Source organism: Dermacentor variabilis, chromosome 11 (assembly GCF_050947875.1).
Source record: "Dermacentor variabilis isolate Ectoservices chromosome 11, ASM5094787v1, whole genome shotgun sequence".
NCBI lineage: Eukaryota > Metazoa > Arthropoda > Arachnida > Ixodida > Ixodidae > Dermacentor > Dermacentor variabilis.
Window position 1 is genome coordinate 4,136,090 of NC_134578.1, and position 26,610 is coordinate 4,162,699.

General features: G+C 50.7%; 1 protein-coding gene across 1 annotated transcript in view; it reads left to right on the top strand.

Annotated features, from left to right (window-relative positions):
* Positions 1-353: 353 nt before the first annotated feature.
* Positions 354-26,610, top strand: part of pxb (putative Hedgehog signaling attenuator pxb) — a 302,842-nt gene continuing 276,585 nt past the window's right edge. Inside the window, exon 1 of the mRNA XM_075674343.1 lies at positions 354-1,243. The gene's annotated coding sequence lies outside the window, so the exon portion shown is untranslated. The remainder of the gene's footprint in view (positions 1,244-26,610) is intronic.

The following is a 26,610-nucleotide window of genomic DNA, read 5'->3' on the forward strand; positions in this document are numbered from 1 at the left end:
GCTTCTCACAGCTGCGTTTCTCTCCTGCGTCTTCTACAGGCGGCACCGAGTTCTCCTTGGCACTATAGCCGAGACCGGGGTTTCTCTCCTCAGCCTGGCACCGTGCGCTCCGCCACCGGCGTTTGAGTGAGGACGATTCCGCGGCAGCACTCGAACACACACACACGCACACACCTCTCTTCCCTCTACCTCGACTGCTGAGAGTGGACTGCACCACCACCACCACCATCGCAGCCGCGCGCAACCAGACGAGCGTACCCTCCCTCCCCCCTTTGGAATCTCGGAGCCAATGGACTCGTCCATTACTCCCCACGCCGAGCGTTCCTCCTCTCCCTCCCCAGTGGCAGCGTGGAGTCGCTGCCGTCGCTGCTGTGCCCGCTCCTGAACCGGCGGCTACGTGTGACGCTGCCGCTGCGAGCCGCCGCCGAGTATTGACCGCGCCAAGCCCAGACCGTCAGCTCTGCTTCGGGCTGGCAGTCCGCGCGCCCCTGTGTGTCTGTTGTGCCGAGGATTCAGAGCGGCTCGGGAGATCTCGCGGTGCTTCCGTCTCATTTCTAGTTACAAGAACGGATGCTTTCAGTGGCGCCGATCGACTTCCCGAGCAAGCGGCAGCCACGTTGCGTGTTGTTCCGGTGAAGGATTTGCCATTCGACACTCGCGTCACAAGACTGGGCACCTCGTCTCGAAGCGGTCCAGCCTGCGACATACCACATCACGCGCCGTGCAGAACGCCGCTTTCTGTTCAGCGCCTTTCTACTTCCGCCAAGCCAGGATTTGTCAAGCCAGCATCGCAGCAAGTGGCTTCACCTCACAGCCAAGGCGTCCGTAACGACGCCTCCGGCAGGCTACCGCTCCTGGCCGCCGTGTCTTGTTGCGGCCCGGTAACAACAAAGCGATGCCTTGTTCTCGCGCCAGTTTGCATTCGGAAAGCGTGAACTAACGGTGGCTGGGGAGTTACGCGGGCAACGATCTACAGCGGTAACTGTTTTTCAAAGGGGATCTGCGGTTCTCATCCCTTTGTTCGTGGTGCCCGTTCGGCTGCTACCGCGCGCTGTTAGTGGGATTGAGAGTCGGCGTGGTACTCTGCTGGCTTCGTCGCAGGGATTTTGTGAGATTTCGCCGCGTCTTTCTGGATTGCACACCCATGTTTTGCGGATACGACGTGTTCGCTCCCGGATACATCTCTCTGCGCTGCAGGCGGCGATTCTCCGACTTCGGCGTCTGATGGATATACGCTAGGAAGGTGAGTTGCTATTCAACGCCTGCGCGTTTTGTACGTCTGTCCGCCGTTTTCACGGCTTTGGTAATTACTGCGATATCACTTAACCGTTGCTCGCCGTACCGTGGTCCAATAGTTCCCCACGTTTCTGCTAGCGGGAATCCACGGTCGCTCGCCATATATTCGTCCAATACAGTACTGCATTTTTTTCGCCCACTATGTGCAGCGCCGCGTGGAGCACCCGCGTGATCACAGGAACGTAAAATAACGGCGTTCGGAGCGTTGTCTCTCAGCACTGTGCGCGTATGTTGCCGCCGCACTCACTCAAGGCGCCTTATCGGCCTGCAAAAGTTGGTTTCGAGCATTCCAGCCCTCCTCGGTAAGGCGTTGGAATTCCTTTTTTTCTGCACGTTCCGAGTCTTCACGTTTGATATTGATCGCCAGAGCTTAAAACGCATTCTTGAAATACTTTTTACTTGAGAGCGTAAAACTTTGAACACCGTCGATCGCGCTAGCTTTCTTGTTCCCTCTCTTCAACGTCAGGGTTGTGTGCCTGAACATCTGGCGGTACAGCCAGCACATGACAACTTAGACTGGTCGTAACTCTTTCCAGCATCGCATAAATTTATCCCATGCTAACATGTTGGAGGCGACCTCCGTTTGACGCTTTTCCTTTGACGTCAAGGCAGTGAAATATGGAGTGATGGAAGTGGGGGCTCGCATGTCATGTTCGGAGCGCACATTTATTTCATTTTACGGAGAGAAAACGTATCGATGTTGAACGATGAGTTTGCTTCCTACGAAATATACCACACATCAGTAATGTCCCTCGTGGTCGAGAATCAATTTGTGACACCCATCAATCTGTGTTACCGCTGCGTGAAATTTCATTTTGTTAAGAACCTTACGGAGGTGTCGATTATTTATATGTGCGTATTCATACGATAGTCGATTTGTAGTTTTCTGTAGCTTTTCCCCCACTGTAACTAACGCAGATGAGGTGACAAACTTGACCTTGAAGAATGACATATCTCGAGGATTTCGCGTTAGTTCGCATGGGACGACCATCATGATTAGATGCATGACATGGGATTATCACGTTACTACGAATTATATTCCGGTGCATAGTCAGATAGCTCTTTTTCTTTTTTACTTAGGGACGCGCTAGCTATTCGTTTGTTATTCCTGCTGTCTTTCTTCCGACGTCTTCGCTCCTTGTTTTTTTCTGAGCTCAGAATATTGGGTATGACGTTGGCTCGCTTAACCTGATAAAGTCTGCCTTGCAATTATTTTCGCTGAGTTAGGCACAAGTTTGCGTTTGGGTCACTTCAAACGCGACAATAAGCACTAGTTTCACTCACGGGAACATTGAGCTTTTACTTGGTCGAAAGATCTACGATTAAATCGCTTTGCGTCGCCTGTGGCTGCAAACCGTTGCCATTGCCAGACACATCAGATGAATAGGAAAGAGCCTAGCGCGAACTAAATCGCAAGCTAATCAATGACAGCTACAAGTGCAAGCGTATGCGACGTTAGCCGAGTTTGTTTAGGATACACTATATGGGTCGCAAGTACTATAGTGTCAATGCAAAAACTATTGCGCCAATTACGGGGACCGTAAGCATTCGATGCTGTTATAATAACTGTGTGCGTGTGATGCCAAAGTGACCAATTATACCGCCCATCATGTATCTTAAAACTGTTTACGAAGTTACAAAATGTGCGTACTAGGCGGACATTGTTTTAGCTGAGTGCCCCGAGCGGGCCAACTTTCGGGCGATAAATTCCTGGCCACTGCAGTCACCGCGTTGCGGCGGAGTGTGGCCAGTCTTGAAAGTACGTGACTCATAGGGCGCTTAGCACTGCTTGCCTTTTCCTTGGGAACTCTGCATCGGTGCGTTATGGCACTGAATGAGAAACGGCTTTACACGCATCGGTTGCAAGGCCCCCAGGTCTTGTAGAAGAGAACAAAAAGAAAACACATTGCGAAGCCCGAGGCAATGTCTACTGCTGTTGCGCGCAGTCATCTGCACTCTGCTTGTCTCGCCTAAGTGATGCATAAAAGTTGAAAGGAGCTGATCCAGACATAGAAGGATGCACGAATGCCTTTCTTTTTCATATTGCCCTGTGTTTGTGAGTCGTACCAGCAGCCGGGCGAGTTGGAATGCTTTCATTTCGAGCAGTGCACATCCAAACACTGGTCTCGCCACTTTCTGCGCGCTATTTTTGCTGTGCCCTGCTAGAAATTGAGAAATCCGTTCATGAGAATTGGTTCTCCTCCAAGCTTCGAAGAAAGCGTTGTTTAGGTAAGCCTCCTCTCCGGCGTCTTCAGCTTTAAACCTTGCCGTCGGACGGTATTGCTGTTACGCACTTGTTCTTCCATTTTAGCCCATGCGAACTGCAGGCAGCAACTACTTGAATGCACGCCAGCAGCATACCTCCTTCGCTCGCAAAGACGTCGTCCTCGGAGACTTGTAAAGCAGCTTAGAAATGCATGTCGCTTTCGTACATTTTTGCTTACACTGTCCCATTTCTTCCTACGTGAAAACAACAATAATTCGAAGTTACTGGTCGCTATCCTAACGAGAGTTTTCAGATCAAGCCGTTTTTCAACATCGCGTACGGATACACGACGTTGATGCTTACAGCCGTATATATATATATATATATATATAGATCCACTAAGTATAGCGTGACGGTGACTGTGTCCTTTACGTTGCAACGGCTGCGCCACGTGAAGCCCACGCACGCAGTGCACAATTACAAATGCGCAGCGCAACAACACTCGCATACTTTTTAACGAATTAAACGTTAAACAATGTCAACAGCACCTATAGAAGCAGACAAAGTGCATGTACTTAAAGTGTGGCGAAACTGGAACCGACGCAATTGACGCTCATAACTTGTCCTACCATGCGGTAGGAATCGAAGTAGGGCGTGCCATAAAGAGGTATATAATCGCTTAATGTGTTGAACAGGGCATCATTGAGAGAGAGAGAGAGAGAGACGGACGAAGAATAAAGGCAGGGATGTTAACCATTGTCGCGCCCAGTTGGGTACCCTGGGGATAGGAAACGAGGATAAGATGGGACAGGAAAAATATAAACCGAGATAATCGATCAATATTAACACAAGGTGTAAAGTTGGGCGAGTTGATGCGTGTTTGTGTCATAGGGTCATCATCATCATCATCATCATCATCAGCCTGGTTACGCCCACTGCAGGGCAAAGGCCTCTCCCATACTTATCCAACTACCCCGGTCACGTACTAATTGTGGCCATGTTGTCCCTGCAAACTTCTTAATCTCATCCGCCCACCTAACTTTCTGCCGCCCCCTGCTACGCTTCCCTTCCCTTGGAATCCAGTACGTAACCCTTAATGACCATCGGTTATCTTCCCTCCTCATTACATGTACTGCCCATGCCCCATTTCTTTTTCTTGATTTCAACTAAGATGTCATTAACTCGCGTTTGTTCTCTCACCCAATCTGCTCATTTCTTATCCCTTAACGTTACACCCATCATTCTTCTTTTCATAGCTCGTTGCGTCGTCCTCAATTTAAATAGAACGCTTTTCGTAAGCCTCCAGGTTTCTGCCCCGTACGTGAGTACTGGTAAGACAAAGCTGTTATACACTTTTCTCTTGAGGGATAATGGCAACCTGCTGTTCATGATCTGAGAATGCCTGCCAAACAGCCCATTCTTATTCTGCTGATTATTTCAGTCTCATGATCCGGATCCGCAGTCACTACCTGTCCTAAGTAGATGTACTCCCTTACCACTTTTTGCTCATCGTCTTACCACTTCCAGTGCCTCGCTACCTATCGTAAACTGCTGTTCTCTTCCGAGGCTGTTAAACATTACTTTAGTTTTCTGCAGATTAATTTTTAGACCCACCATTCTGCTTTGCCTCTCCAGGTCAGTGAGCATGCATTGCAGTTGGTCCCCTGAGTTACTAAGCAAGGCAATATCATCAGCGAATCGCAAGTTACTGAGGTATTTATCCATTAACGCTTATACCCAATTCTTCCCAGTCGAGGTCTCTGAATACCTCCTGCAAACATGCTCTGAATAGCATTGGAGAGATAGTATCTCCCTGCCTGACGCCTTTCTTTATTGGGATTTTGTTGCTTTGGTTATGGAGGACGACGGTGGCTGTGGAGCCACTGTAGATATTTTTCAGTATTTTTACTGGCAAAATGTACAACGCGAAAAATACAAGAACTGGATTCATTGAAGCCCAGACCGCACGTACGGCTGCGGACGCTCGCAAGCTCGCGTCCGCCCGCCCACGCATGCGCCGACAGTGGGCCATGGCTCGTACGAAACGCAGCGCGGTCTTCGTGAACACCTGCTCCAGTGACTCTACTGCTCTCTGTTATCGCGCGCTTGGGCGGCCTCGCGTCGAGCAGCTACGGTGCGGTATATTCAACTCTCGGTGAAGCAGATTTTTATCATGTAAGAAAGTGCTTAACCTTTCCTTTTTGTGCTGATGTAATAGCTCTAAAGATATGACACTTACGTTTATAGATATCGAAGCATTTCGAAACACCGTCAGTCACCAAGTACGAAGTGGTGTCTTCCAAGACGTCTGTCTACAAGTGAGCCCGGTGAGCGCGCGCTGTCGCGCGCCTGTACCACGCACCATTCCCCCGCGAGGCGCGGCAGGCGCTAGGCGCGTAGACGCGAGCTCGCGCGCGCCCGCAATCGTACGTGTGGGTTGGGCTTAAGAGTGGACACTACAAGCGTTTGTGGCGTCTGCTCTTCTGCCATACTTAATATTTCGACGTGTATATACCCGTCGCCATCGACGTGAACACATTTGTGCAGTAATGAGGTCATTGAGGTGTAAAGATATGTGACGGGCATCGGTCTTCGCGCTTTTTCACGCAATAAGGGCCCCGTGTCGCAGAAAATCGGGCGTCGGCCGTCACTTCGGTAAAAGAAAAATTTCGAACCACGCATACCCAACCACGCAGGCTCTCCATGTGGTGCAAGGAAATTACTGAAATAATTGAATTTCTCAAGGTAAAATACGTAGAAAAATCGTACAGTACCACTTACACACCACCTGCCGACACGATGGCGTTGGATTGTAATGTGAATATACGAGGAAACATAATTCTGTTATGTGGAAACTCAAACACCAACCTATTTTAACGCGTTTTCCAGCTGCCGTTTGAGGTCTGTCTTAGTAGTAGCGGCGCGCGAACCCCTCGCTTCCCCGCGCACCATCAAAAAAGGAACCTCTATAAGCTCGCCTTCGTGCATAGCGTTCGCCGCGAGCGTTTCCCGGTGAACTTCGCGGTTGCGTAATGTTGCGGTTGCCGGGTGGCGGGAGAAGCACTCGGGGACCTTTCATTGCCATCGCGTTCCACTCTCAAAGGCGAAGCTTAAGCGTCCTCCAGATTCTTGTTTCGTTTTTCTTGTCGCATTTTCAAAAACAGAAAATAATAGAAAAAGAACATGCTTTGTACGTGTTGTCAGTGAGGGAGAGGTACCGCACCTGCCTCTGTTGCGATCTCACTTGAAGGCGCATCATCATCATCATCGTCGTCGTCGTCGTCGTCGTCGCCGTCGCCGTCGTCGCCGTCGTCGTCGCCGTCGTCGCCGTCGTCAACAAGAACATCCTCAGCGCTCAACCTTCTCCTGTGCACGGCCATGGCGCGGCTCGTCGCCGTGCTTCTCTACATGCAAAGGCAGCCGCGCGCGTACAGCGCCTATGTTTCTGACGTTACCAATAAATGCAGATAAAGCGCAGTAAACAATGCCACAAGGACGTCTGTAGCGATGAGCATGAAGATCAGACCGATCCGTCTAGCGCTGTTATCTCTACGGCAGCTGAATGATCGCAGCACCCTAGATCCCTTTAGTAATGTTTGTAGTATAATATAAAGATGGAATAAAGGGAACAGCAAGGAAAATTGTCGTTTGCAACACTACACTGGGGAACGGGGGAGGGAGATGCAGAAAGATAAGAAGAAAGTAACGAAGATAGGCAGCAGAGACACGCGATCACTGAAAGTCACTATCGCAGCACAGTATCACATGTGCAAACAATTCGGGCTACAACCGCACGTGCACGCATGTTGCCTTAAACGCCGCTGTAGTGCCTTCGTCGCCCTCTTTTGCTGCGATGGCTTATGAGGTATGGGCATCCCAAAGTGGTTTGCTCTGATGAAAGCGATTGCGAGCGATCGTATCTGTGCAGTATACGGCGAGGACAGTCACACCCAAACGTGCAGCTCTGTGGCTGGAGCCAGCGCAGCCTTTTGGCGTCCGCTGCTGGTATGGTCGTTGCGCGCACACGCATTCCTTCCGAGAAAGCTGTGTGCATTGTGGTGCATGCGCTAGTCTGAGCGGGACGGATGGTAAGCGTCGTAAGTATAAGCAGCTTAGCGGCGCGATGCTGAGCGTTGGTGCATCGCCTTCAGTGCTTCGCCTTCGGCCGAAACAGCCAATTTCGCTGTAAAGAAGTAATCTTTTCATTCCGTCTATTCCATACGCTTATGCTATTTGTACTATACAGCCGTCTTCTACTCTTCTCCACCGCTTTCCTAGCGGGTCTTTCGACGACAAAATGAATATGAATTGAGAACCGAAGACGTCGAGCAGGGTTACTACCTCTTCCATTACCACTTGTTGGATACTGCGACGTGCCAGTAAGTACCTGCTGAATGGTTTGTGCCATTTCTTCTTGGTCCGGGCCCCCCCGGACTAGGACGAATTTTTATTCAGTTGCGAGGCCTTCTTTCTGAGAAACACGTATGGATTTCCTTTGTACGTTCCTACTGCAATAGGGTGGATAACACATTCATTTATCTCTCGTGATCTTTGCTCCACATTGCGGACTTCCGCAGAACTGATTTGATTTCTACGCGCTATGCACGAATAGCTGCCATCGGCAGATCTCTGCCCGCTAACTGCGTGCTCAGTGTGCTGAAGGTAACTTGAGCTCGTGGGCAAGGACAGTAAGAACTGAACGGGACCTTTCTAATTGGCGAGTAAAATACTCGGCCGAAGGAGAGAGAAAAAAGAATGAAGGGGAAAAGTGCACAGAAAAAGATGATGGTGATTTAGTGGCATCCCCTTTGAAACATGTCGGTGGCAAATAGTCGGCTGGCCTGCTTAATTTAATCAGGTATGCTATACATATTTTTTTATCTAGCATCTTTGTATACATCTCCTTAATCTTTCTGTTTTTCTTTAAAAGCTACCTTGCACCGCTGGTTATATCTGTCAGAGATTCGGTCGTATCACTCTCTTCCGTGCTTTTTCCCCGCCCATATTCTAAACGTCTCTTGCTTATTTCGACTGCTGACCGGTTGACGCTTCCGTCCACTTAAAACCCAAGTGTACGTTACCTACCGTTCTCATCGGGTCAATCCCTTCGCATTCCATTAGGATATGCTGAGTGGTATCTGGATTTTTGCTGCAGCATACTCATGCCTCGTCTAATTCCGAATATTTGTTCCCGTTTGTTTTTGCCCTTAGGCAGCCGGCTCGAGCCTCAAATAGCAAGGCACTGGCCTTTCTCTTATGGTACAAATTTTCCCTTCTAATTTCTATTTTCTCATTCTTGTAAATCTCAATGGTCCTTTATGTTTCCATTCATTGCATCCAGTTAACTGTCTCTGTTTCTCTCACTTTCTTTCTGATGAATCCTGGTTGCCTATCTAAAGTTTCGATTACCCTGCACTTCGTTGGCAACTTTCTTGACCTCTTCTATCATTCTGTGTCCACGCTTTTGAACTACAGATACTTGTGCACTTTAGCTGCCTATTTATCTTCATCCATGTTGTTGAGTCTTTCTTCAGAACTAATTTTACCTCCGTGCTTCTCTTGACTCCAATGGAGGCCCGACCCATGTCACACTGCACTGCCTCATTTCTGCTTTCACCGTGGACTTCCCGAAGCCAACCGGCCTACCGATATTTGGTTAACTTCCAACCCCGACAAGTTATCCTATTTTAAGCACAGAATGGCATTTGGGAACGTTAGCGCTTGTACCATTACTCCTTTACTGATTCCACGCACCACCTTATACTTATCGTGGCCCCACACTGCTCTATATTGCAGCAATCCTCCTCCCTTTTATTTTCAGATTCTCTTGGTGGCTACTTGAGTAAGTCTTTCCTTCGTTTGCAGAAGTATTTATATTGCTTGACTATGGGTATGACTTGCTGTTGAATTGACACCACGTAATTACACGTCTATTCATTGAAGATCATAATTCTCGATTTGTCTGTGCTAAACTTAAGGCTATATTTGTCGCTGCGTTGCCACATATATTCGCAAGTGTCTGTAAATCTCTTTTATTGTCCGTTAGTAGCACTATGTCGTCCCCATCTGTCCAGGGAGCTGGACTGCGCCATTAGTTCATTACACGTGTAGGATAAACCCTAATTCGCTGTTTGCCAGTCGTCTTTCTATGCCCTTAACATAAAACGGGCACAACAATGGAGACAGAGAACATCCTTGCTTCAGTCCTTGGCGAATTCCCACCACTTCATTACCTTATCGACTTTCCCGTACAACTTGTACTAGGCTGTCTCTGTATATATCCCTCAGAAACTCCATGAAATCATCCTCTATGCCTTCGTGCTTAATAATATCCCGTAACAATTCCCTGTCTACGTTTTCATAGGCTCCTTGACTATCTAGAAATGCTATCGATAAAGGTCTATACTGAGCTACTGAAATCTCTGTGCACTGAGTTAGTGCAGACAAGTTATGCTTTAAGCGTCGGCCTGGCCTGAACTCATTCTGCATTTCCCCCAGTACATAATTTTTCTCCACCCACTTCGACAGTTCCAATTGTATGGCTTGCATTGTCATTCTATATATTACCGACGTTACTGTAGCTGGCCTGTACGAGCTCCTCTTATCCTTATCACCTTTGCCTTTGTGATAAGAATACTTATTACTAGGCGCCCTCTATTAGTTATGGCGTGCTCTCACGGCTCCCCATTCTTTGCATTCGTCCTCTCCTTGTGTTGCTCGGACTCTCACGTTGATTGTGCTCCAAAAGCGCTTCGCGATGATTTGACAATCGTGTGACAGCGTCGTCTGCTCCGGCCCCGACGCCGATTTTCTGTGTCGCCTGCTGCCTTCCTGGCTTCTGCGTCTCGCGCGCCAATGGGAATTCGCGTCGTCTGCATCACCGCCGCGACAACAACGACAGGAAAAAAACAAGCACGACAGAATAGTTGCTGCGGAGAGCTTCGGCACGTCAGGAAGCTGCAGTTCATTTCATCCGGGCATCCCCCCCATGAGATTGACAAACGTAAAAGCAAAACAAAAGCGAAAAACGACGAACACTGCATAGTACGCCGGCATCGATCTCGTCGAGAGCACTGCTTTATCCCTTTGATATTCTCCTCTGCCTCTGTGTGTGCTTTGCGCGTGTCTGCAGCGACCTCCGTCGCTTTGTTTTTGCTTCTTTCGTCACGTTCATTCTCGAATCACGAAGACGACGACCGGGCGGCACGGACGGATAATGCGAACGCATCGCTTCGCGCTCTTTTTCGCAAGCTCCTCCTTCCCGCCCTGAGCCGCAGTCCTTGATTTGCATGCATTGGGGACAGAACACTCTTTGCTACTCGTTTTTTTTTTTTTTTGCGTCACCGTTCGTCGATGCTGCGTGCCGCTTTAGTTCAGTTTTGTTTGTCTTCTTTATCGCCACTCTTTGACGGTGTCGAGTCGCAGGTGTGGGAACATTGGCATGATTACGCTTTGACGAGGAGGCCGGTCAGCATCGTCCTTTGGATCAGCCGCGAAGCTGACAAGCGGACTAATCCCATTCTGTGCGCTTCTCACTGTCGGAGAGCCGACACAGGCGCTGCTCGCACGGTGGTATTTTGAACGTGCCGCCGGTCTCCTTCTGCTTCCTTTCTCCGAGGCTTCGATGCGAGGTTCCTGGTTTTGGATGTGCCAGCACTGTATCCCATTAAAACTGTGCAGCATTGTAGACGCTGAAAGTGTGCGAAGAAGTGTCCTCTTGCGTGGGCGATAACTCTGTGTGCGTATCCTCACAAAGAGGACACGGTAGATACTCAGGCGTCACCTCAGGTCTTCTGCAGACAGAGCGTGTATTTTCCTGCGCTATTGACACTTGTTCACTAGCTTTCGCCTCTTCCAGGCAACGCTTATTCTTGCCTCTATGCTGTGCTGACAGCTTCTAATGGCTTCGTCTTTGCCAAATCCTTTGAGTGTGTTAACAATCAGCTGTGCTTCAGGCGAATATGCGTCTGTTGTCCTTTACCCAAACAAGCGCGCGAAAGCAATCATTCACTTTGCGTACTTTGCGCCGCCGTCTGTTTTACGAGAAGTGCTGCGACTGGGGCTAGTTGGTTGTACATACTTAGTTTTTGTACCGCGCTGTTTTGGACACAGAACACAGAACGCGCTACAAAAACTAAGTCTGTTTTACCCTTCTCCTGAGTTGGATAATTTAGCCCTGAATGAGAGCATTATGGAAACCGTGTTTCTGTATGCTGTCTTGAAACTCCTGGTACGTGTCCGGATTCCACAATGCTGCATCGTTTTCCTGCAAGAAAGCTTCTTGTTCGCGGCGGCGACGGTGAGGCTCCCCGCTTATGTATATCAGCGGAGGCTTTCGACGCCATTGTACCGGGGCCGCCCGCACAATCGCGGCGTGTATAGCCGACTGGGAGACAGGACGTTTTGGAGCGACGCGACCTTCGCTCTCTCCTTTCTGGCTCCATATTGGCCTCTCCCTGTCGCGTCCAATTCAGACAATCGCTAAGTGGCGTCCTCGACAGGACGGCGTGAGACGGGCATAAAAGCTACCGAATTATGAGGGCGGGCCGAACGTGAACGGAATGCATCGCCGGGGCCTCCGGGGCCGCGAACGATCACGACACTGCCGTGTAGCATTCCCATTTTTCGCCCCTCGGGCAGGAACTGGTCCTCCTGTGCTGCCTAACTTTTCTTTTTCCCCGATCGAAGCACCGCGTGGAGCAGTGCGCCGGCACTCAGCCGTGCATCGTTGTGCGACTATAGGTGGCACCATCCAATCGGACTGCGAATTAGCAAATCTGCTCTCAGCTAAGAACACCTCGTGACTTGCTGGCGACTGCAGTGTGACTAATCATGATAGCCAATACTGTTATGACAGCGGAGACAATAGGCGCTCCTCCATTTGTGGATCTTTCCGGCGAGGCGACAACAGTGTCCGTATTCGCGACCCCTTTTCGTCCCGTCGTCGCCCGCAGTCGCAGACTACTCGGTGTTCCTCGTGGATTGCGCTGCAATGCCGGCCATTGTGAGCTTCCAGCGTTTCCTGGGCGAACGAGGAACCTGGTGGCTCGTGGTCGTGGCACACTTGGCGTCGTCACCGCGCGGAGCCAAGTGTGCGCAACGGGCGTTCTTGATCGTCGCTGCTGCTTGACGTCTTTCGAATCCGACGCAACTCGCGACCAGGTCACGTTGGCCTCCACGTATTTATTGGGATCAAGATTGCGTTGGAAGGTATTAGAGAACTCCACAATTCGGGACCGAGGACTGTGAATCCCCAAGCCACTTTGGGTAGGCTGCTTGCTCGTGGGGTTAGAGGAGCAGCAGAGTTTGAGAATTGGGTCAAACGCGGACAGCTTTGGGTCGAGCGCTTGGGATGCCGCAGTAGGGAAAATAAAAGGTGCTTGAAAAAAAAAGTTAGTTTTTCTTACAATTGAAAACGAACAGGCTGCATTTTTTTCGGAAGAAGGGCAAATAATAAAATGTAATAAACGTAATCACTGTGTCAGCGATACGAATTAAGTATGCCGTTTTTGCCCAAGACGACGCACACTATAGTTTTCGATTTTTGGGCCTTGGGTCAACGCGAACGCCATGAACCCAAGACTGGCGTGGGTTCTGTGCATGCGTACTTGCGGCCCGCAATTTTCTTGGGTCCGCTTGGGTCCCCAATTATAAAGCTCTGTATTGGCCAAGATGTCATGCGTAGTCTTCGAGCTCATGCTTATTATATCCCTGATCAAGCGTCCACGCTTAGTTCTGACGCTTTCTTTAGCTTCCCTACGAGCGATACAAGAAAATTATGGACGATGCTAGCTGTTAATAAGTCTGCCATTCTTTGATTGGTAAATGTAGTAGTAGTAGTAGAAGTAGTAGTAGTAGTAGTAGTAGTAGTAGTAGTAGTAGTAGTAGTAGTAGTAGTAGAAAACTTTATTTGTTATTTTGTAATGAAGTCCCAGAGGGTGGAGCTCTGATCGCAGAGCCCCATTTGCTGCTGCTATCCGGCTGGCCTGGCCAATCGGGTATCGCTGGTCGTCCAAGGCTGTGCTGGAAAGAGCGGCTTCCCACTGAGCTCGGGAGGCATTGGGTATTGTAGGAAGGCCGGGTGGTTTTGAGCGTTCCCACATAGATTGGTGGAACTTTGGGTGTCCTCCCCAGAAAGGGCAGTTGTCGGGATACTCGGTAGGGTAAGAAGTGTGGCAGAGAGCAAGGCTGGGGAACGCATTAGTTTGGAGCTGGCGCCAAGCGGCTGCATCTGCATGGTTTAGTTTCACTTATGGTGGAGGGAACGTTCTACGGGATAGTCTGTAGTGTTGTAGTATATACGTGTATGTAAGCGGTATGTTTTCCACCATGTCTTGGTTGGACTGGCCTTCCACCGGCGCCCGGAGAGTGAGACCTTGGGCTGTCGCATGAACGCCCAGCGCATTGCCTGGGAGAGACGCATGCCCAGGTGCCCAAACTAGGGGGATATGTTGGTTGTTATGTAGCTGTTTATGAGCCGTCGGGGAAGTCCAGCCTTGTGCGTAGCTTGGACATGCTTGCTGGGAATATGTAAGAATATACATTACCTGGCGGTTGAGCGCTGATGGCGAGAGCTATGGCACGTTCTTCCGCTTCCGTGCAGTTGTCGGTCCGTATTGTGGCTGCGAATACTGTTTCGCCCCTCCAGTCGGCCACCGCTGCCACCTTAGCTGTAATGTCGGGGTATACCACGCGGCGTCTGCATAGAAGGTGTCGCGGTCGTTGCCGTGCGCTCGGTGCAGTGCCAGTGCACGTGCAGCGCGCCTGCCTCTGTGGTGTTCGGGGTGCGTGGAAAAAGAAGGGGGCCCAATATGCCCCCGTGGGGAACTCCGACTTGCTTGATCTGGGAGCACACGCCGTTTATTTCGACAAGTTGCTTTAAATAAGATTTCACTATATCTAAAGCAATACCACGAATACCATAGTACTCTAGCTTCTTTAATAAAAGGTCATGATTAATAGAGTAAAATGCTTTGCTGAAGTCGATTAGAACCCCAAGCGTGAGCAGGTAAAGTTTCTCAAAATCGATTCTTTTTGTTGTATAGCCACTGGGTTGTCCTTCCTTTTCGAAAAGCATACTGACGGTCAGTTAACAGGTTGTGTTTTTCTAAGAAATTCGAAATCCATGGAAATATTATTTTCTCAAGTCCTTTTGAAATTGTTAGAAGTATACAGATTGGTCTGTAATTAATAGCTCAGTTTTATTAGCCTTTTTAAACAGAGCAAGTACTTTACCTATCTGCATTTTGGTAGGAAATACCCTAGATAGCAGACGGAGGTTATAAACGTATGCTAGAACAGGTGCGATAATGTCTAAGACGTATTTTACAGGCGTCATCTGTATGCCATCAATGTCACACAATATCGTATTTCGTAACTCGGAAAATGACTCAATTAACCCAATTTCATTAGTAGGATATAAGAAAATACTATCGGGGCATCTGGCCTGAACATAGCGATCCGCATTTCTATCTACACTTATGCCGGCTGCACTGATAAAATAATTATTAAAACAATCGGGCAGCACTTCATTAGGAATACTAATGTCGTCTTTAAACATCTCAATACTTGTATGTGAGGACGACACTCGGCTTAACATAATGTTTAGCTTTTTCCAAGTTTTACGACTGTCATTTTGACAAGACATGAAGTATTCATATTCGGAGGAGGTCGTAGCTTTCCGAAGTTCATTTGCGAGCTTATTACGGTAACGTTTAAATATGTGTAGATCAGTTGTATTACGCCACTTCAGAAACTTATTAAAGAGTATGTCTTTTAACTTATTTTGCGAAACAGGTTATCCGTGATCCATGGCTTGCGAATATGCGAAGATCGCTTGCCTTTCGTTTGCAGAGTAATGTTTTCCTAGTAACACGTGCTGAAAATCCGCAGAAATTCCTCAAACGCTGATTCGGCATACTGCGTGGCATACACATCGCTCTAGTTAAGTGATTGGATTTGAGTGCGAAAAGATTCTAGACGATTTGGGGTAAACAGTTGGCTGGGGGAAAGACGCAGTCCTTTCTTTTTGGTGCATAGTCTAAGACAGAAAAAAAAAATTAGCATGTGGTCGCTCAGCCTGCACGAAAAAACGCCGGCCTTTATGGAGGCCGTGCAAACATTCGTTATGAACAGATCCAGGCAAGTGGACGCGACATAGGTTACTCGCGTTGGCACGGAGATAACACTGGAGGCAGAATCAGTGCGACTGAAGCAAGATATGAAATTCACGAGTCAAGCGAGTATCGGCTAACATATCAATGTTGAAATCGCCGCGCCAGAGGAAGTCATACTTGTACATAGAAGCATATATAAAGAAGTTTTCGAAGAAACTGAAGGAACGCGGTAATATTCCCACCCGGTGAGGATAAAATACTGAGTGGACGCTTCTGCCACACAGAAATGATAGAGCTTCGTAATCATAGGTGACGCATGGGAATTATTCGGTGTAGTCAACATTAATATTATCGCGAACAAGTAAGCTAACACTACCACCGCGAGAGGTGGTCCTGAATTGATTGAAACATTGATAATCAGGCAAATGCCAAACAAGTTAGCAATGATTCTACCATGTTTCAGATAACATAATGAAGTCAAATTGAAAATTAAGGCTGCGAAAGAATACATCTAGCTCATTATGTTTGCTTCGAGCAGACTGACAGTTTAAATGAAAACATTTAGTGGATAGACTGTGTTCCAAACCGATGCAATTAAGAAACCCGGTAGAAGATGTCCAATCTGGACTGGACATGGTGAACTGATGACGTGCAGATTAACTCATTACACTAGGTTGTTGAGGTCAATTGCGTGCTTTACCACATGTGCACTATGACCTTCTTCCTTCCGAACAAGGATCTTTGCACCGCGATGCCAGACATTCCTGAGCCTTAGAGGAGGGAACGCGGGCATCTGGCCAATGCATGAGCATTAATGCGCCCATTATTGCGTCCGGAACGTGCAAATGGGATCAATCGATGGTACGCAGTATGTAAATTATATTCACATGTATCTAAATAGTATTATGATCTAGTATAATATCATGTGTAGTAAAGGAATTGCATTTACGTATTCGGCTGTCAAACAACAAGGGTAATTAGAAATTGCTGGGTGACGCCTTCGTCCTGCTGTCGACATAAATTTGGCTGATGTTAACGATTTCCAAAGGGCATACTTGTTCCACATAAAGTGACGGGTGCTGCATGATGCAAACATTCACTTATGCACCACCCCATCCACAACTCACTAGGTCGCAAGCTGTCCAGTGGCGACAACCACAAACCAAATCATACAAGAGCCCGATACTAATGCACGCTATTTATCCAGACATATGCACAACAGATAGATGCAAAGTGTGTGGCACCAGAGTCACTCTAGAACATATGCTACGGGAATGCCAGGCACTCATACAGGCCAGTGAGAGCGAAGCCTCCATCGACAGCCTCCGCGCGCGATGGCAGGCCGCGCTGCTCAGCTCGAACCTGGAAGCCCAACTCTGGGCAGTCCAGCGGGCCAAGGAAGCCGCCGAGAGGCAAGAACTCTTGGCCGTAACCTCGGCGGGTGCTTCAGCCCACTAACTCGCCGGACGCGAACCGTTCTGATTCGAAATAAAGTTTTCTCACTCACTCATTGCGGTTTTTTTGTTAATTTTGCAATTTTGTGCGCCGCCGGTGCACGTGTTTGTTCTGCGCCACTTTTGCTGACACCATTAAGCCGGACAATTTTGGAGACCGAAGGCGCATTCGTGCGTTATATGCTCGTACTACGCGTGCACAGTGGTCCCGGGGTTGTATACAATGTGATCGCCAGGATCACCGCGTACACCTCTCGTGCTAACGCAGGAAGGGGCAGCGAACGTTTCGAAAGGCGATGCACATCGGCGGCGCAGAAGTCAGGAACCGAATTTCATCGGACTTAATACGAGCGAAGTTGCTAGAGGATGGCACGCCAGCCGTTTATTACTACTCCTCCCCTTACCTTCCGGCAGCTGATTATGCGAATAAACTTCGTCCTGGTGATCAAACAAGGATAGCACAGGCGCTGTTTGGAAAATGTGGGACGACGGTATTGCAAGCAGAAAAAAGAAAACAAAAAGTGGGAAGCGAGTGCGCAGCCGAATTTGACGCGGACGGGTGGAAATGAAAAGGCGTCGTATTCGGATGCGTTTTCTACGCATTTGCTTCGCAGAGTCCACCGTGACGAGTGCGATCGGAAGGAATTCCGTATTCATCGCTATTCGGCGCCGAGCTACACCGTGTCGCGGTAAAACTGTGCACCGTTCGTAAAGCTATAAGGCCTTCACACGCGCGTGCTTGAGGGGCTTCGACAGCGCTTTTAGAGCGCGTTTGTCTACGTTGCAGGAAGCATGCGCTTACCACGGCACGTTCGCGCACTCGCTGATGGGATGGCTTAGCCCCTACGTTGATTAAGCGCGGTCAAGCACAGCCGCACGACAACTGGGTCGCTGAAGCCATGGGCCGCCTTCCCCCATCGGGTATGAGAAACTAAGCTCGCCGAAGTGCCGTCACAAATTGCACGTATGACCGCCCCTACGGGGTGGCCATATCTGCAGTTTCATATCGTGATATCTTCAAGAAAATTTGAACTTGACCTGGTCGGTGTCTTGATATCACTGCCCGCTATAGCAGACGGCCATATGGAACGCTGTCAAAGGGAAGCACGGGGTGGCGACACTACGCTTTTGCCTCTGGCTCGTCGCAAGTGAACTTAACTAATGGACAGTGTAATTGACGTCCTCGTAACGCCGTTACGAACACTAACTGCTGTACAGCGATTCACCTAACCACGCTTTTGTTGGCACATTGCAGCGTCTACTGCGACCAATCTCGAGAGCAGACGAATGCCTCGCTGGCTGACGCCAGATTCAGGAACACTGCACGACTTTAGAAGCCAGACTCAGCACAGCTGAACAGTCTCCGCCTTCTCTGCATCGATCATGGAAAAAAGGAATTCGTGTCCGTCTTCAGCCAGCGTAGCCGGTGATATGGCGGGGAGAAAATGAACGAAAAAGTTAAATAAGGCGCAGGTTGAAGAGAGAGGGAAGAAATCCCCTTAAAAGCGATCCCAATTGTCCCGAGCCGCGGCGTTCTCTTTTTCTCCTTTTATTTAATTCTTCGCTCCTTCTTGAAATGGGAAGCCCTTTCCGAACCCCGAAGAGGTGCCTGTCGTCACATTTGCATACAACCTCGCCATTCCGAGCCGGACCCGTTGGGTGTTTGGAAACGAGCATGCGCCATCCGCGCTCCCATGTGACTATGCGCTTTTCTTTTTTTTTTCTGTGTGCATTATTGGGCAAGCCAGCGGTGTTCGATTCCTTCTGTACTTTGTTGTGCATTTCGGCACCGTGACAAGTCAAAGCTTTAGGCAGCTATGTACGGTCCGAGTTAAGTCATCCTTTGTTATCCCTCTTCCACTGCGCCCTGTCATTGGACGCAGTTCTGTTTCGAAACCTGTGTACGTGCGTTTCCTCAAGCCTGTGTAAAACAAACGAGAGCGCATCGGAGAGGCGCCGGTGGAGAAAAAAAAAAGAAGAAAACGAGAAATATCAAATGCTTACTTTAAAGAACACCCATACGCGGCAAATCTGTGTGCATTTCGTAAGGTGCGCCTTCAGTGTTGCCCTCGCAGCCTTTTGATGGCATTCGTGTCCTTCGGTAACGTTTCGGAAGACACCTCGTGGCGCGGCGCCGCATAGCTTCACGATGCGAGGCGGGCGTCATTCGCTTGGCAGCAAAGAGCGGGCATGTTTTCATTCCGACACACGTCAGAAAGGCCCCTGCATTGCCGCGCCTTCTGCGCACGTCTCGCCGAAGTCGCGCACCGGTGTGGTGATGTTTTGCACGTGAGCGGTTGCTGCAGCCTCTGTGCTATTAAATATGTGGCTTTGAAGGCATCGAGGTATCTAAAGCTGATGTTATCCTTGGATATCAGTCGGAGGCTGACGCTCGCATGGCGACTACGGGAAGCCGCACGTTGCACAACGTTGCGGGGCTTTTGTATAGCGAGGCAGCTTTGATGGCGAGCCGCAGATGCATCCACTTCGAGAAGGGGGGGATGCACACGGTGCAAGCTCGTTCGGTTTTCTCGCTGTGTATTATTCGCTGCATGTTTCGCGGGTCGCGCGCAATTCGCTTTCCTTCGGAGCAGCGAGTGCTTCGTTTCTTTTTTCTGCTTTTCATTTTTTTTTTCTTTAAGAGAGAGAGAGAGAGAAACAGACCGAAAAGAGTTGAGCCGCGCAGAGAAACCGTAGGCTCGGTTTACGAGTTGCGATCATTCGGGAGCGATTGCAGACTGCGTGCGTGTTCCCTGGATTTCGACACGGCGTTGTACAAAATGGGCGGAGCCGGTTTCATCTCGCTCCGTCCCGGCTTCAGAGAAGACGAGCGCGGGCCTTTCTGGGCTCTCTCGCCATCTGCGCTCCGAGGGAGGAGGAGCAACTGGCGTGGTGGCCTCGCTCATGCCGTGCAGCGGAACCGCGGTATAGTTGCTTGTTCAGCCAATCGGGATAGGCACGGCGGACAGCTGCCTCTTTGGCGTACAATCGCCGGGACGTGCCCACGCGTGAAAGGAAAACGAGCTTGGCACGGTCAGAATGGTTGCACGTAGGTCAAGATCAGAGCACCAGCGCCGAAGCCGCCTTGTTCGGCTGGGTGGAGGGGGGGGGGGGGGAGCGTGCAGCTTCGCGAGTCTTAAATTGCAGTTGATGGTTTGCAGCTTACCGCACTACGGATAAACTCAAGAAATGGCCTTTTATGTTCGTGGTCTTTGTTTGTGCAGCCGTCGATAGGTCATTTGCGAAGTTCAATTACGACGACCGTATGATAGCACTTGGAAAGCTCCGCACTCTCAACGTGGTGCTCTGCCGCGTCATGCGTCCGCGGTTGCGCGCAGTACCGTGCCCTTAGCAACAATGAGCGACGTCTGAAGGAGGGTTTTCTTTTGACGAAATCGCCCGTACCGCGGTGGATCACAGTGTATCTGCGCTGGTACTTCGGGTATATGTCAGGTGTTCAGTGTAGCCCCCGTTCGAAATTGCCTGCACCGAGGATGGAGGCCGCCTGTGCGCGGCACTGTATTTGCTCGCGCGTAGTGGCGCCCGCGGCGGTGCACCTTAGAGATGGCGTCTGGATACACGGCGGGTGCAGCGCGGTGTCGTTCTCGGCGAAGCCAAAGGGTTCCTCCCTTCTCGCATTAAAACGAGTCGTGGCGCGAGCCCGGCGTTCCTCGCTATCAGGCATCCCCGAAGCGCGAGCGAGACGTCGGCGGAGGAGCGTTTTCGTGTTTCATGCAAATGAGCCAGGATTGCCGCGCACTCCCCCCGTGTCCCTTTGCGAAGCAGCGCCGCGCGGGCGCGCCTGCCGACTCGCTTTGAATTTAGGGAGAGCCGAACGTGCAACACGGCGCAGCCCTCCTGCAGCCCGCCTCTCCGTGAGTGCTCGTCGCCGCCGTGTTGTCCCTTCCGGACACGCAGCGACATCCGCTTTAATCGCGGCAGACAACCTTGAGCAGCAGCACTCGGAGCTGGCACTCTTCCTTCTCGGTCGAGATATGCAAAGTTTCTGCAACGCGGAAGTTCGCGTGCGCGCGGACGTCCCCGCGTGTTTGCGCTTTGTAGCTCTTTTCGCGTGGAAGGAATTACATGTACACTTTCTCATGCGGTTTCGCATCTCCGTTCTGGCATGTGTTACGTTAAGAGTCATCAGGGTGCGGTAACTATTCAATACTGTGGCATCCGTCGACATTACCCGTGTGTGTTTGCAAACGTGCGCTGCTCCTTGGAGCCTTCGTCGGGGTAACAGTTATGCTTATAATATGTAAAATTCAATGTTGAACCGCCGGGCACAATGCGTGCATGGAACCATCACTTTGCGAGATATACTGCAAAGAAGTGGAATGTCGTCTGTACTTGGTCGCGCGTTCTCCTCGTGTGGTTTTTCTGCGTGCTCGTTTCGAAAAACATCGACCGTTCGAGTACTTCTGTTACATTCCAAAGGAAGCTTATCTAGACTCATTAGAATGTGCGAAGCTTTGGCGTTACAGACTGACTCCCATGTCCTTTTACGTGTGTCGGTATAATTTAAGGCCTGCTGCCATAGGAAATGCGCGGCAAGTTTCACCGCGTCGGTTTTTCCACTATAGATTACCGTCACATTAGCAGATGCGAACGACACCAGATCAAGAATACTAAAAGTAAATGACGCGCGTTTCTGAACCCTCATGACTGACTCAATCACAAACGTATTCCAAGCATTACGATTCTTCGTACAATGAGTACAAAGATTTACAGCTGAGCAAAAACAACCGAATGAAGGGTTAGAAGAGATCATCGTTGATCGTTGGGTTAGGCCTCAATTGTGACGTATCTCAGTTTCGAGTTAAACGGCCTTTTGTCGACTACTCGTTGCACGTCGTCAGAACTCAAGTCTAATGGCACTCTTGCTGCTGCACTAGGGGGGCGGGGGGGGGGGGGGGGGGGGGGGGGGGAGCGCTTTGCTACAGAGTCGCCCGAGTTAATGCTTGCTTCGGCTCTCAAACCGCCTATTCGTGCGTGCACATACAGCCGCTGCAATGCCGGTGCACGCTAATGTTTTGGCGGGCATTCTTCCAGGAAGCACCGCGCACTTTCCCCCCTCGTCGTCGCGCGAGTCTTGCGCGCATCGTGCTGTGTACCGCATGCGTGTTTCGAGCCACAATCGGGGCTTCTATCTCAATTTCACTTACGCCCAGGATAAACGGAAGCTCGCGGCCGCCGTTGTTGGCACGCTCCGTTAGCCGGGCTTTAAGGCGAAATGGCGGCGCAGCGTCTCGGCGCCCTAATCAGGACGCCGGCGATGGCCCCGTTTGGCGCGCTGGCGAACAACGGGGTGCAAGGAGGGGGGGGGGGGGGTGTATCTCCCAACCGGGCATAGTTAATCTTCGGCGCTGCAGGCTTTGTCGCTAATCGCCGACAGGCGCTGCTTTCGGGCCACGGCGCCGACGAGCTTCGCTGAATGAACCCCGCGCAGCAGCAATGAATCCGAGGAGGGCTGCTTCACCGCATCGCTATCAGAAGCGCGAGGAATGCTGAGGTGGTCACTCTACAGCGAGAGGCTCAAAGTGCAGCGGAGAGCTTGCACCGCGGCTCGCGCAGTGCCTATTGAATACAGCCCGCCTGGCACACTCATCGGGAGGATTTTGGTGCAACGCGCGCACTCTCTCAATTAAGGGTCGCTCGCGGGCACGCGCATTAATTGGTGTACTGCGCATGTCATGCACATCACGCAAGACCGTAACCCCCTCATTACTTAGCTTCGAGGAAAGCTCAATTTTTCTTCGTGTTCTGGTCGCACTCGATTTCGCATCGTGCTCTCTCTCTCTCTCTCTCTAGAGAGAGAGAGAGAGAGAGAGAGAGAGAGAGCAGTTCGGGCTTTGGCTTCCGTGAATGGACTCGGCTATATATACGTACGACGTTACCAAATGCAGGCACACGCTCGCGTTTAACAAGTAGCTCGCACGTGGGCGGCAGCGGGCGCTGGTGCGCTCGCTAGTCCTTCGAATGGCGCTCCTGTCTATCGCGTTCTCGTGAGCGACTTAGCGCGCTGCACGTATACCAGTGCCGCTGTGCCGAGGAGGCGAAACGGTGCCATCGCTTCATCGCGGGGTCGACGACGCCGTGAAAGAAACTTGCTCGCCTCTTGCCGCCTCGGTGGATAGCCGCGCGCGCTCGGCCGCTATTGTTCGCGAGGCTCGGCCCCGGGTTGATAGCGGCTCGTGGTGAGCTGCTTTGCGCGTCGAGAAAAGTACGCGTCTCGGAGCGGCAGACCGGCCGATACAGTATACGCGCGCACCACTGGCGAGTGCGCGCTCTTTTGGGTCGGCCATTGAATTCGAGGCTGCATTGTGCTCGTGTTTAACGGAATTAAGGCTCGCTTGGCTCTCGCTGTCTAGTTTATAACCTAGGTGTTCGACTCGCCTGAAATCGAACGCTCGGGACAGCATTTCTCTCGCTCACCCGGGCCGGCTTGCCCGTTCACGAGCGTGCCTCCACACGTTTCGTTAAAGCGCGTGGCTTTGGGATCGCGAACGATGCATACTAATGAGCGCGCATCTGTGCGTCTTGGCCGTCGCTGCTTCTCGCGAGAACCGTCCGTCTTGGCCGTAGCGCGACTCCTTTACAATGCCGTGTGCAGCGGCGCACAAATTGGGAACGTCGTGTATGATCACTGTCGAGCAGTTCGGGCTTTGGCTTCCGTGAATGGACTCAGCCCACTTCGCGAAAGCATTTCCCGTTGGCATCGTGGCCTGCAGCGGGTGCTACAGATTTGTATCTGGTTAAGACGACATGGCCAAAGGCAGGCGCGTTTCGGCTCTCCACATATATATGTATAACCAGTGAGCATTCATAGCCGTCTTGCATGAAGCATCGCCCGCACAGTGATTCTTAAGGAACGCGCACATTCTGAATTTTCGCGCTCTGCCACATCTGTCGGTTCACCGAAAATCCATCGACGGCTGTAATTGCGGAATCCGCGCCGTTTGTCGGCCGAACTGTCAGTAGATGTGCCTGCACTACGACTTATAACCACGACCAAACAGTGCTGAACGCAGTGCCATCAGATTTAGACCGTGCTTCGGGCCTTTAGTTCAGACTCTCTCTCTCTCTTTGCTTCGAAGCCTGTTCGTAGGGATCTCGGCGCGGAGCTCCGAGGAACGCGTGGTGAACAGAGAACCGCCCAAGATACGCTGCGCCGAAGAAAAACGAAAGCGCCGCGCGTTCATTCCGGGGCGCGCAGTTCCCACCGCGAGGAGGCGCCTCCGTCGCGAGGCGTTCATCCAGCCCCACGGGCTCCGTGCGCACGTTGTCTGAAAGGTAACTCACGCGGGCACGCACGCAGGAGCGGGCACGCGCTCGCGATAACGCCGGCGCGAAAGCGTTTGCTGACCTCTCCCCGTCTTTTGTTCTCGGCTGCGGTGCCTGGGCCGGCGTGTGCGCTGTTGATATCCGCGTCGATTAGCGCGGCTAGACGAGCCGCGCTGACCGGTCCACCGGCTTTGTCATGCGGCGCGCGCGGCCAGTTTGTCCGTCCGGCTCGCCTTTCCGCCGCGGGACGACGTCGGCGCCGCAGTCTATCTGCCGGCGGCGACGTTGGGTAATTGCGCCTCTGCGAAAGGTCCCGCTGGCCCTTGTGTGCTGTGCGCCGGTGCGGTGTGCCTCGTTGTCGGCCTGCAATTGGGTCGTTGGCGGCCGTAAACGCCGCCACGTCGTCGAGTCATTGGGGTTAAGCGCCGCGTTGCACTGTTTGCGGTGGCTGGGATACGCCCCTGTGTGTGTGCGTGTGTGTGCGCACGCGTAGACGTGATGGGCCAGCGGCGGAACACTGCACTCGCTCGGCCAGCGCTTCTCGTATCGGCGAAGGCGTCACGTGCACGCACGACGGGCGTATATAGCGGCACTGCCTTTTCGTTGACGCACGCTCTCGGCTTTGGCCCGTGGTGGGCTCGTTTTTACAGCGAAGCTGTTGATGACCCGGTTCTGGCGGATCTCGCCACCGCGGACGTGGAGCAACAATTTGTCATGCGTGGGCCCATAGGCGCCGACCACGGGGTTCCACCTTTCTTTCGCTGTACATAGCGCGAAAAATAAACGATTGATTGATTTCTTGATTGATTGATTGATTGATTGATTGATTGATTGATTGATTGATTGATTGATTGATTGATTGATTGATTGATTGATTTAGCGCCAGCACACAGCAGCATCCGAGCACGAAACTGGCTTCATCCGACTTTTCATGCGCAATAAATTGAAAGGCGCGGGCCTGTGAATTGCCGGCTTCCTTCGGGGTTATGTGAAATATCGTGTTTACATGATCGAGACGACGACGTCAGATGATCTCAACGCAAGGATAACGGATGTTTGCCGTAGAATTCCAGCATCGGTTATCAATAAAGCCACTGAAGATGTGATAAAAAGGGCTCAGTACTGCGTAGCAGCAGAAGGACACCTATTCGAACACGTCCTCTAGGCATCAACGGCGCTTACGAATTCACAGATAATAAAGGCATACTGAAATGTGATGGTTTTCTTTGCCGGTTTTTTTTTCTTACATCCTGATCGCCAATTGGGCTCATTTAAAAGTGGTACATTTCCTTTCTTGAACGCATTGGTTTCGCCTTTTCTCTACGCGTGGGTCGCTTCCCGGTCTGTTCATTCGCTTTTATTATTGCCACGAGCTTGTTTTTGCAGCCCGTATACACTCATGAAATTCTGTGCCTGTTTCATTGCATTTCGCGTCTCGTGCGTGGTGAGAGCGGCGCTTCGGCCACGTTGTCAAGGGGGGCTTTGTTATCAATGTGGTCAGTCGACCTTGAGAGACTGATAATAAGTGTGACGTAGAAATGAGACGAAGGAATAGCCGCGAAGCCTGCAGTTGGAGCTCCTTCCGTATACCATTATCAAGGTGATGCGCTGTGGGTTTGCGACAGGCAGATCAGTTGCTTTCAATCAGCTTAATTGGAAGCGCTGCTTTATGACGCGGGCGGGAGCGCACGCGTGATATTTTTCACGCTTCGTGGTATTCTTTACCAGCCGGAAAAAATTAGCGCGCAACTAGTGCGTCGCTGAATATACCACAGTTAGATGTCGTTTGGGAGTGCCTACAAATGCCTCATTGACACTTTGATAAGTAGGACAGTACTTCTCGAATTAGATAATTAATTACAATTAGGTAAATAAATCTCAGTAACGAAAAAATTACTGGCGGCTACTCCACTGTACTGGAAACAATATGCACTATGCTTCCTTCGAATAACGAAATTCATATTTTTTAACTTAGTGCGTGATAGTTGGGACACCGTGTATAATTCACTCAATAACCAAAATGAGGCCAAGCAAGATTCAGTCCAAATCGGAATCAACCGCAGCCATGCGCAGCAGCGCTTATTCTCGGACTCACAGTAAAACAAAGAGAGAGAGAGAGAGAGCCTGCAGTTTCTCCGGAAAGGGAAGCAGTATTAGTGATAGCGAAGTATGTGACAAATACACGAAGGCGGATTGCATCACCGAGGAACGTCACATTCTTGGTGGTTCGGGAAGATTCAGGCCGTGAAAT